The sequence below is a fragment of the Oncorhynchus nerka genome, linkage group LG4, assembly GCF_034236695.1.
Source record: "Oncorhynchus nerka isolate Pitt River linkage group LG4, Oner_Uvic_2.0, whole genome shotgun sequence".
NCBI lineage: Eukaryota > Metazoa > Chordata > Actinopteri > Salmoniformes > Salmonidae > Oncorhynchus > Oncorhynchus nerka.
Genome location: NC_088399.1, coordinates 85,771,094 through 85,780,019, shown reverse-complemented (window position 1 = coordinate 85,780,019; position 8,926 = coordinate 85,771,094). Strand labels below are relative to the sequence as shown.

The following is an 8,926-nucleotide window of genomic DNA, read 5'->3' as shown; positions in this document are numbered from 1 at the left end:
TGTCCCGAAGCCACTCCTGTGTTGTCTTTGCTGTGTGCTTAGTGTCATTTTCCTGTTGGAAGGTGAATCTTCGCCCCAGTCTGAGGTCCTGAGCACTCTTGAGCAGGTTTTCATCAAGGATCTCTGTACATTGCTCTGTTCATCTTTCCCTTGATCCTGACTAGCCTCATAGTCCCTGCCGCTGAAAAACATCCCCACACCATGATGCTGCCACCACCATGCTTCACCGTAGGGATGGTGCCAGGTTTCCTCTAGACGGGACGCTTGGCATTCAGAGAATCTTGTTTCTCATGGTCTGAGAGTCCTTTGGGTGCCTTTTGGCAAACTCAAAGCGGGCTGTCGTGCCTTTTTACTGAGGAGTGGCTTCCGTCTGGCCACTCTACCATAAAGGCCTGATTGGTGGAGTGCTGCAGAGATGGTTGTCCTTCTGGAAGTTTCTCCCATCTCCATAGAGGAAGTCTAGAGCTCTGTCAGACCATCAGGTTCTTCTCCCCCGATTGCTCAGTTTGGCCAGGTGGCCAGCTGTAGGAAGAGTCTTGGTGGTTCCAAACTTCCATTTAAGAATGATGGAGGCCACTGTGTTCTTGGGGACCTTGAATGCTGCAGAAGTTCTTGGTACCCTTCACCAGATCTGTTTTTTGACACTACTGTGGTGGAGGTCTGCGGACAATTCCTTCGTTGGTTTTAGCTCTGACATGCACTGTCAACTTTTGGACTTTATATAGTCAGGTTTGTATTTTTCCAAATCATGTCCAATCAATTGAATTTACCACAGGTGGACTCCAATCAAGTTGTAGAAACATCTCAAGGATGATCAATATAAACAGGATGCACCTGAGCTCATTTTCGAGTCCCTTAGCAAAGGGTCTAAAAACTTATGTAAATAAGGTATGTTTTTTATGTTGCATAAATATGCAACGATTTCTAGAAACCTGTTTTCACTTTTCATTATAGATTTTGTGTAGATTGCTGAGTTTTTTTCAAAATATATTTTTTATCCATTTTAGTTTCCGAAGGCACTAAGTCGACTGTCAGTGTTGCAATGTATTCACAGTGGCAGTTTTCAGAAAACAGAAGTCTCTCATTAAGTGCTAGAAATAAAAACTTTTTAAAGGGTACTTTATGTCATAAGGTGAATGCACCAATTTGTAAGTCGCTCTGGATAAGAGCGTCTGCTAAATGACTTAAATGTAAATGTACTTGTTTTTGATACATGGTGCATGTTTTGAACACGGTTTGTTTACAATAATATTGTTTACAAACAATGGAGTAAAGCAAGTTGATGGGTTTTGCCAGTTGAACCGTTTATGAGACATTTTTAAGTTATATATATATATATACATTGCTCAAAAAAATAAAGGGAACACTTAAACAACACAATGTAACTCCAAGTCCATCACACTTCTGTGAAATCAAACTGTCCACTTAGGAAGCAACACTGATTGACAAATTTCACATGCAGTTGTGCAAATGGAATAGACAACAGGTGTAAATTATAGGCAATTAGCAAGGAGGAGCAGGAGGAGCACTGCCAGAGCCCTGCAAAATGACCTCCAGCAGGCCACAAATGTGCATGTGTCTGCTCAAATGGTCAGAAACAGACTCCATGAGGGTGGTATGAGGGCCCAACATCCACAGGTGGGGGTTGTGCTTACAGCCCAACACCGTGCAGGACGTTTGGTATTTGCCAGAGAACACCAAGATTGGCAAATTCGCCACTGGTGCCCTGTGCTCTTCACAGATGAAAGCAGGTTCACACTGAGCACGTGACAGATGTGACAGAGTCTGGAGACGCCGTGGAGAACGTTCTGCTGCCTGCAACATCCTCCAGCATGACCGGTTTGGCGATGGGTCAGTCATGGTGTGGGGTGGCATTTCTTTTGGGGGCCGCACAGCCCTCCATGTGCTCGCCAGAGGTAGCCTGACTGCCATTAGGTACCGAGATGAGATCCTCAGACCCCTTGTGAGACCATATGCTGGTGCGGTTGGCCCTGGGTTCCTCCTAATGCAAGACAATGCTCGACCTCATGTGGCTGGAGTGTGTCAGCAGTTCCTGCAAGAGGAAGGCATTGATGCTATGGACTGGCCCGCCTGTTCCCCAGACCTGAATCCAATTGAGCACATCTGGGACATCATGTCTAGCTCCATCCACCAACGCCACGTTGCACCACAGACTGTCCAGGAGTTGACGGATGCTTTAGTCCAGGTCTAGGAGGAGATCCCTCAGGAGACCATCCACCACCTCATCAGGAGCATGTCCAGGCGTTGTAGGGAGGTCATACAGGCACCTGGAGGCCACACACACTACTGAGCCTCATTTTGACTTGTTTTAAGGACATTACATCAAAGTTGGATCAGCCTGTAGTGTGGTTTTCCACTTTCCTTTTGAGTGTGACTCCAAATCCAGACCTCTATGTGTTGATAAATTTCCATTGATAATTTTTGTGTGATTTTGTTGTTAGCACATTCAACTATGTAAAGAAAAAAGTATTTAATAATAATATTTCATTCATTCAGATCTAGGATGTGTTATTTTAGTGTTCCCTTTATTTTTTTGAGCAGTGTATATATAGTCATTGATTCTTGAAGAATATCATTCATTTAAGAGTCCAAAAATAGATGTATCTATCCCGGGCTGCCCCTTCAATACCTCTACATACAGACTGTTTATAAGCATATTATAGAGTTGATTCTACAGTTGGTAGCTGGAAATACTCTCGAGTAACTGCAATACAACTCAAAAGAAGGGTACAGTATGAATACTTTATAAACCACTACAGACCTCACCTTTTTATTCAAAGTATAGTCCTGGCTGTATATGATAATACGCAAATAAACACCTGCGCAAACCCGGCATAGATATTAAAACCAGGGTGAAAACAGCCTCAATTGGGACCAGGCATGCTCGACTCTCTCTGAGATGTAGACGGCGCTGCGATGGCATGCGCCATCAGAAGCAGAAAATAACTACGCTTGTCCCGAATGTATTGGTGTTCGAGAAATCGTATCAAACTGAAAATTAAAGGGTTATTTTATTAACACAGTTATCCAATGTCGTTGCAATGTCTAGTCGAAAGAGAGCGCTATACTCGGAGGACAGAGGGGACCGCAAAAGGCACAATGAATCAAAACACGATGTGGAAAAACTCAAGAAACAAGCGACAAAAACTGAACCAAGAAGTGCAAAAGCTGAAGCATGTGAAGACGTAAGTAAACCACACGTGCTTCGGTGTTAACAAACTTGTGGATGAATAAAACATAACAGTGTAGTTGATCGGCCTTGTGATTTACCAAGAAACTGCCTATCATTGTTACATTACTGTAGCTTTCAGCAAAGACAATTGAACTAGATCGGTTCTGTAGCATGGCTCGACAAGGTGCTTTGCCCCTGACTTGAACAGGGGTACCTACCTAAACACAAAGTATATTATCATATTTATTCTCACCACCAATGTTTTCTTTTCCCCTCTATGCAGTTATGAAAAACCTCCTGGATTCATTAAGGTATAGTAAGGGCAGGTCATTATGACTGCTCACTGCCAGGTAAATCATTACTGTGATAGATGAGCTGTAGCTAGCTAGCTATCAGTAAAGGGATTGCTATGGGAACTGGAATATGTGTCATCTTGCTTCTACTTGAAACACAGGGGCTGTTTTTTTAGGAAGACTACAAACCAGAGGACTGTATTCCTGCTGATCCAGGAAATGAGGATGCTAGAGACTTCCTGGCTCAGGCAGGGGAAGGGGGTGAAAGTGATGCAGTGTGAGTAGAAACACACAGTTATTATGTGGCACCCTGGGGCCTGCTAAAAAGTCATCACATGTTATTTGTCACATGCATGACTACATCCGGTGTCGACCTTACTATGAAATGCTTACTTACAAGCCCTTAACCAACCAAGTCAAGGTGAGGGGGGGGTACAGGTTAGTCGAGGTAGGGGTAAAGTGACTATGCATAAATAATAAACAGAGAGTAGCAGCAGTGTAAAAACAAAGGGGGGTCAATGTAAATAGTCCGGATGGCCATTTGATGAACTGTTCAGCAGTCGTATGACTTGGGGGTAGAAGCTATTATGGAGCCTTTTGAACCTAGACTTGGTGCTCCAGTACCTCTTGTCGTGCGGTATCAGAGAGAACTATAGTTAGACTATAGACTGAAGTCTTTTCCAATGTTTTGGGCCTTCCTCTGCATTATATAGTGAAAAGGGTGCCATTTGAGATGAATACCTACCAGGGGAGGACGGCTCACAATAATGTCCGGAACAGAGCAAATATAATGGCATCATGGAAACCATCAGTGTGCTGAAGATGAAGGAGGATGAAGAGAGGAAGCCACTCTAGACAATTGAGATGCACCCTAAAATGTAGGTAACACAGGAGGTTGGTGGCACCTCAATTGGGGAGGAAGGGCTCGTGGTAAAGGCTGGAAACCATGTGTTTGATATATTTCATACCTTTCCACTTAATCCACTCCAGCCTTTACCACGAGCCCGTCCTCCCCAATTGAGGTGCCACCAACCTCCTGTGATAACTACATTTTAGGGTGCATCTCAATTGTCTATAGTGGCTTCCTCTCTTCATCCTCCTTCAACTACAGCACACTGATGTGAAATAACCTTAAAAAACGTAGTGCTTCTGCGACTGACTGGGATTAAATAGACACTCCTTTATAAGTGGGTCACTATCACAGATCTAGAAAATGTACAGTTTGAAGTGGGCAGAGGTCCATCCATGCTTATGTGATCATGTACTGCGCTCTATTGAAGTATAGCAGACAGACCAAGAGAGTTGTCTTCACCACTGGATAGTCCTGGTCCTTATCCTCTCAATACTGTCACTTAAATCCAACCCCACTGGATAGTCCTGGTCCTTATCCTCTCAATACTGTCACTTAAATCCAACCCCACTGGATAGTCCTGGTCCTTATCCTCTCAATACTGTCACTTAAATCCAACCCCACTGGATAGTCCTGGTCCTTATCCTCTCAATACTGTCACTTAAATCCAACCCCACTGGATAGTCCTGGTCCTTATCCTCTCAATACTGTCACTTAAATCCAACCCCACTGGATAGTCCTGGTCCTTATCCTCTCAATACTGTCACTTAAATCCAACCCCACTGGATAGTCCTGGTCCTTATCCTCTCAATACTGTCACTTAAATCCAACCCCACTGGATAGTCCTGGTCCTTATCCTCTCAATACTGTACTGTCACTTAAATCCAACCCCACTGGATAGTCCTGGTCCTTATCCTCTCAATACTGTCACTTAAATCCAACCCCACTGAGAGAGACAGGAAAGTGGCTAGGGGTTAGTCTCAAATGGCACCCTATTCACTATCTAGTGCATTACTTTTGATCAGGGTACATGGTACACTCATAGGGCTCTGGTCAAAATAATTGCACTATAAAGGAAATGAAGTGGCGTTTGGGGACACACTCTAGGCTTAGCTTGATAGACCCATCCCTTCTGAATGAGCTCAGAGTCACGTCGGTGTAGCAGAGATTCACATCTGTTCTGCTTGTCCCTCAAAGAATAAAGGCTGCCCCCCTCGTGTTCTTCTTCGTAAAGCGTACTAGGTTAGTATACATTCCTGTGCAATTACAAAGTCTTACCTGTTCCACATAATACTTTGGGAAAATGTTTGACTATTTATTCCTTTTGATTTTGAATTGCATTTAGATGTAGGCTAAGTGATGAACAGGTGTATATGAATCTATTCCACGTTCCAACACTAGCTTGTTTTGGTGATTTCGTAGAGAGCAGGAGGGAGTGTGCTTGTGGCACCAACATGACACTTCTCCCTTGTGCAGGTTGGAGATGCAGCGTTATGGACACAGGACGGGGGACCGAGAGTGTCCCTTCTTCATCAAAGGAAACCAGAACCTGGAGCAGTTCAGAATGGTGAGTCTCCTCCATCTTTCAACTCATCTTGGTTAACCCAGAACTAAAGTCTTGTGTAATTGGTCAGCTGCTCTATGAAGTTCTGGGTCCATACGTGTTAAGAGATGCTAGAACGAGGAGCTCCACCCTCTCTCTTTGCAAGTTACTGGCAAGTCTATGGGCCGAATTGTCCCCTACCATTCCTATGGGCCGAATTGTCCCCTACCATTCCTGTGGGCTGAATTGTCCCCTACCCTTCCTGTGGGCTGAATTGTCCCCTACCCTTCCTGTGGGCTGAATTGTCCCCTACCCTTCCTGTGGGCTGAATTGTCCCCTGCCATTCCTGTGTGCCGAATTGTCCCCTACCCTTCCTGTGGGCTGAATTGTCCCCTACCCTTCCTGTGGGCTGAATTGTCCCCTACCCTTCCTGTGGGCTGAATTGTCCCCTACCCTTCCTGTGGGCTGAATTGTCCTCCGCACTTCCTGTGGGCTGAATTGTCCTCCGCCCTTCCTGTGGACTGAATTGTCCCCTACCCTTCCTGTGGGCTGAATTGTCCCCTACCCTTCCCGTCGGCTGAATTGTCCTCTGCACTTCCTGTGGGCTGAATTGTCCCCCGCCCTTCCTGTGGGCTGAATTGTCCCCTACCCTTCCTGTGGGCTGAATTGTCCCCTACCCTACCGAAACGTGAACGATGCTACACACCTACGAAATCGTGGTTTGTTCAAATAATCAAAGATGCAAACCATTTATGTTTACCTAATCTGCCCACAAGAGATTATTTAAACTAATCATCAAGCCTTTTGACTAGTTGAATATAATGTGTCCCTAGGACTAGGATTGGTCCTGTCTCAACCATAACCTTGTGGGAACGTCTGCTCCTGGTCCCAACCATAACCTGGTCCCAACCATAACCTCGTGGGGATGTCTGCTCCTGGTCCCAACCATAACCTCGTGGGGACGTCTGCTCCTGGTCCCAACCATAACCTGGTCCCAACCATAACCTGGCGGGGACGTCTGCTCCTGGTCCCAACCATAACCTGGTCCCAACCATAACCTCGTGGGAAAGTCTGCTCCTGGTCCCAACCATAACCTCTTGGGAACGTCTGCTCCTGGTCCCAACCATAACCTCGTGGGAATGTCTGCTCCTGGTCCCAGCCATAACCTGGCGGGGAGGTCTGCTCCTGGTCCCAACCATAACCTGGTCCCAACCATAACCTGTTCCCAACCATAACCTGGTCCCAGCCATAACCTGGCGGGGAGGTCTGCTCCTGGTCCCAACCATAACCTGGTCCCAACCATAACCTGGCGGGGAGGTCTGCTCCTGGTCCCAACCATAACCTGGTCCCAACCATAACCTGGTCCCAACCATAACCTTGTGGGGAGGTCTGCTCCTGGTCCCAACCATAACCTGGTCCCAACCATAACCTTGTGGGGAGGTCTGCTCCTGGTCCCAACCATAACCTGGTCCCAACCATAACCTTGTGGGGAGGTCTGCTCCTGGTCCCAGCCATAACCTGGCGGGGAGGTCTGCTCTTCTGGTCCCAACCATAACCTGGTCCCAACCATAACCTGGCGGGGAGGTCTGCTCCTGGTCCCAACCATAACCTGGTCCCAACCATAACCTGGTCCCAACCATAACCTGGCTGGGGAGGTCTGCTCCTGGTCCCAACCATAACCTGGTCCCAACCATAACCTGGCTGGGAGGTCTGCTCCTGGTCCCAACCATAACCTGGCTGGGAGGTCTGCTGCTGGTCCCAACCATAACCTGGTCCCAACCATAACCTGGCTGGGAGGTCTGCTCCTGGTCCCAACCATAACCTGGCGGGGAGGTCTAGGTGCCTGACTGCCTTGGACCATGAGCATGCTTGCTTGATGCAACTGGATACAGTAAGGGTGCGTCCCAAATCACACCCATTTCCCCATTTGTGCACTACTTTTGACCAGGGCCCATAGGGATTTGGTCAAAAGTAGTGCACTACATTGGGAAACGGGTGGCATTTGGGATGCATCCAGCATCTCTATCCTCTGCAGCTGAATGCTTCTGGACTCAGCAGATTCACACAGTGCAGTTGTTCTGTAGCCCTGCTTGCTACGATGCCACTGCAATGATTAACATAAGTGCAAGCGTATCTTATTTTCATACATTCCATTGTGATACAACAACCGGATTTTAAAATGCTGATGTGGCAGAGGAGAGCATTGAATGGGGGGAAATAATGTTGCCTAAGAGCAGTAGCTGAATGGAGTTTTATCTTGCCATGCTTGTTATCATTGGAGTGTTTGCAATGTGTGTTATCCTGTACATTTAGTAAATAAGTACCTAAACCATCTCTTTCTTGTAGGCACACGAAGACCCAATGTACGACATGATCAGAGAAAACAAACAGAATGAAAAAGCAACAACCTTCTGGTTTTATTATCAACATTCTGTTTAGATAGATGTCTCCTCTGCTGTTTAGATAGATGTCTCTGCTGTTTAGATAGATGTCTCCTCTGCTGTTTAGATAGATGTCTCTGCTGTTTAGATAGATGTCTCCTCTGCTGTTTAGATAGATGTCTCTGCTGTTTAGATAGATGTCTCCTCTGCTGTTTAGATAGATGTCTCTGCTGTTTAGATAGATGTCTCCTCTGCTGTTTAGATAGATGTGTCTCTGCTGTTTAGATAGATGTCTCTGCTGTTTAGATAGATGTCTCCTCTGCTGTTTAGATAGATGTCTCCTCTGCTGTTTAGATAGATGTCTCTGCTGTTTAGATAGATGTCTCTGCTGTTTAGATAGATGTCTCTGCTGTTTAGATAGATGTCTCCTCTGCTGTTTAGATAGATGTCTCCTCTGCTGTTTAGATAGATGTCTCTGCTGTTTAGATAGATGTCTCTGCTGTTTAGATAGATGTCTCTGCTGTTTAGATAGATGTCTCTGCTGTTTAGATAGATGTCTCTGCTGTTTAGATAGATGTCTCCTCTGCTGTTTAGATAGATGTCTCTGCTGTTTAGATGTCCTCTGCTGATGTCTCTGCTGTTTAGATAGATGTCTCCTCTGCTGTT

General features: G+C 45.9%; 1 pseudogene; it reads left to right on the top strand.

Moving 5' to 3' along the window:
• The first annotated feature begins 3,062 nt into the window (after positions 1-3,062).
• On the top strand, positions 3,063-8,318 carry LOC135571541 (retinitis pigmentosa 9 protein homolog; annotated as a pseudogene).
• Positions 8,319-8,926: the final 608 nt, after the last annotated feature.